Below are 3,715 nucleotides of genomic sequence, written 5' to 3'. Positions count from 1 at the left end.
TTGAAGACTTTTTGGTGTAAACGTTAAAGGTATTCCTATTATTCTCCCCGAAAAAAGGAAAATTTTGAAAACCGTATAAAACTAATAGAGTCTGTAAATTTTGTACGATGTATGAATCTGCACAAAATGAGCATTTTGAATGCTAAAAATGCCTTGCAGAACCCAACATTTTAAGGTGGAATTTTCTCGGACGAGATATTATTTTGTTTTAGGGTATCACATGGTTGGCCCCGCACTACCTCAGGCTGAGCTTACTATTTTTTAATAACCCAGGATATATTTCTTTTTAAATGGCCCCTGAAAAAAATTCCAGAAAATTTTTAATTTTTCCTCCTTCGGAACCTTAAACTTTGTTCAACAATTTTAATTCCATTTTTTTGCTGCTTTTCATGCACCTAACACCTCTCATAACACTTTGGACAAATTTTTAATGAAATTTCCTCAAAACGGACGGACGTAGAGACACACACACACACACCCTGACATACTCAGACTAATTACCATGCTATTGACTTCCACATGTAGCAACATCGGCATATTGCTACCCCCAGCTACCTCTATCCTCTGCCTATCTCTTCCAAGAACCAAACTGGTCCAACCAATGCCATTTTATTTCTTATTAAGTGCAGCCGTAATCTCAAACTGATGCCTGACATGGAGTGCAATTGAACCAAGCCAGGCAGCCAACCAGCCAGCCTACGGATGCAATTCCAGGCCCAAGTTAGATATTTTCGGGTTTCCTCTTCTTTTTTGTCTTCCTTACAATTTTTAGTCTCCAATCTCCATCATTTGACATGCTCGACGAAGTTGCCCATAAACGTTATGAGCAAATGGCATTATTGCTCATGGACCCAGCCATGCCATGCCATGGAGTCGAAGTCCCATATGCCATGGCTGACTGTAAGTGATGACTAGTTTAATGGTATGGAGCAATCACAGCTGATGCATGCAATAATGTTTACTTTTGCTTTTCCTATTCGAACTGTTTGGAGTTTCATTTTTTTTTTTTTTTTTTTGGGGTTCGGCCTCTTTTCCTCTTCGGGGTTTACTTCTTTTGTGGCAGAGTCGACCGGAAGCCGACAAAATAGGAAAAAAAAACAGAAAAATAGGCAAAAATCATAGAGTGTAAAGACCTAGTTATGGTCTTTATCAACACATATATGTGTGGGTGTGTGTGTGTGTTGGGTGTAGTTCCATGCCTTGGCTTTACGATTTTCTACTTGATATGAGTCGGAGTTTTTGTTATTAAGTAAGGCCTGTTGAAATGCAATTTTTGCTAAACTGCAAAATGACTTAAGTCATTTTTGACAAAAAATAAGAACAAAATTCCACAAATGTGGATTTTTTTAAGAATATTTTTCAAGGACCAAGGGAAACGTGGATTTTTTAACGGAACGTTAATTTTTAAAGATAATTTTTTCAAGGACAAAAGGATATGTGAATTTGATAAAAAATATTTTTTCAAGGACCAAAAGAAACGTGGATTTTTTAAAGAATATTTTTTAAAGGACTAAAGGAAACATGGATTTTTTAAAGAATGTTTTTTAAGGACCAAAGGAAAGGTGGATTTTTAAAGAGTAGTTTTTTTTTTAAAAATATTTTTTCAAGGACCCACAAACGTGGATTTTTTAAAGAATATTTTTTTCGAGGACCCACAAACGTGGATTTTTTAAAGAATGTTTTTTTCAAGAACCAAAGGAAACGTGGTTTTTTAAAAAAAAATATTTTTAAAGGACCGGCAAATGTTGATTTTTTAAAAAATATTTTTCAAGGACCAAAGGAAACGTGGATTTTTTAAAAAATATTTTTTCAAGGACCAAAGGAAACGTGGATTTTTTAAAAAATATTTTTTTCAAGGACCAAAGGAAACGTGGATTTTTTAAAAAATATTTTTTCAAGGACCAAAGGAAACGTGGATTTTTTAAAAAATATTTTTTTCAAGGACCCACAAACGTGGATTTTTTAAAAAATATTTTTTCAAGGACCCACAAAAGTGGATTTTTTAAAAAATATTTTTTCAAAGACTAAAGGAAGCTTGAATTTTTTTTAAGAATAATTTTTCAAGGCCTAAAGGAAGCGTGGATTTTTTAAAGAATATTTTTTCAAGGACCCACAAACGTGGATTTTTTAAAGAATATTTTTCAAGGATCATAGGAAACATGGATTTTTTAAAGAATATTTTTTCAAGGACCCACAAACGTGGATTTTTTAAAGAATATTTTTCAAGGATCATAGGAAACATGGATTTTTCAAAGAATATTTTTAAAGGATCAAAGGAAACATGGATTTTTCAAAGAATATTTTGCGAGGATCAAAGGAAACGTGGATTTTTTCAAAAATATTTTTTCAAGGACCAAAGGAAACATGGGTTTTTCAAAGAATATTTTGCGAGGATCAAAGGAAACGTGGATTTTTTAAAAAATATTTTTTCGAGGACCAAAGGAAACGTGGATTTTTTAAAAAATATTTTTTCGAAGACCAAAGGAAACGTGGATTTTTTAAAAAATATTTTTCAGGGACCAAAGAAAACGTGGATTTTTTAAAAAATATTTTTTCAAGGACCAAAGGAAACGTGGATTTTTTAAAAATATTTTTTTCAAGGACCCACAAAAGTGGATTTTTTAAAAAATATTTTTTTAAGGACTAAAGGAAGCTTGAATTTTTTTTAAGAATATTTTTACAAGGCCTAAAGGAAGCGTGGATTTTATAAAGAATATATTTTTCAAGGCCTAAAGGAAGCGTGGATTTTATAAAGAATATATTTTTCAAGGACAAAAGGACCCACAAACGTGGATTTTATAAAAAAAAATATTGCTTTCAAGGACCAAAGGACCCGCAAACGTGGATTTTATAAAAAAATATTTTTTTCAAGGACCAAAGGACCCGCAAACCTAGATTTTATAAAAAATATTTTTTTCAAGGCCCAAAGGAAACGTGGATTTTTTAAAAAATATTTTTCAAGGACCCACAAACTTGGATTTTTTAAAAAAAATATTTTTCAAGGACCCACAAACGTTGATTTTTTAAAGAATATTTTTTCAAGGAGCAAAGGAAACGTGGATTTTTTAAAAAAATATTTTTCAAGGCCCACAAACGTTGATTTTTTAAAGAATATTTTTTTAAGGACTAAAGGAAATGTGAATTTAAAAAAAAAAAATATTTTTTAAGGGCCAAAGGAAAGGTGGATTTTTAGGAATATTTTTTCAAGGATCAAAGAAAAGGCCAATTTTTTTAAAGAGTATTTTTTGAAGGACAAAAGGTCAAACAATTGTAGATTTTTTTAAGAATATTTTCAAGGACCAAAGGAAACGTGGATATTTTAAAGAATATTTTTTAATTACCCACAAACGTGAATTTTTTAAAGAATATATTTTCAAGGACCAAAAAATCTTGGATTTTTGAAGAATATTTTTTCAAGGACCAAAAGAAACTTGGATTTTTTAAAGAATATTTTTTCAAGGACCAAAGCAAAAGTGGTTTTGTTCAAAGAATATTTTTTCAAGGACCAAAGGAATCTTGGATTTTTTAAAGAATATTTTTTCAAGGACCAAAGGAAACGTGGATTTTTACAGAATATTATTTTAAGGACTAAAGGATACGTGGATTTTTTAAAGAATATTTTTTCAAGGACCAAAGAAAACGTGGATTTTTTAAAGAATATTTTTTCAAGGACCAAAGGAAACGTAGATTTTTTAAAAGAATATTTTTTCAAGGA

This window comes from Musca domestica, unplaced genomic scaffold (genome assembly GCF_030504385.1).
Source record: "Musca domestica strain aabys unplaced genomic scaffold, Musca_domestica.polishedcontigs.V.1.1 37, whole genome shotgun sequence".
NCBI lineage: Eukaryota > Metazoa > Arthropoda > Insecta > Diptera > Muscidae > Musca > Musca domestica.
This window is presented reverse-complemented; position numbering follows the sequence as displayed.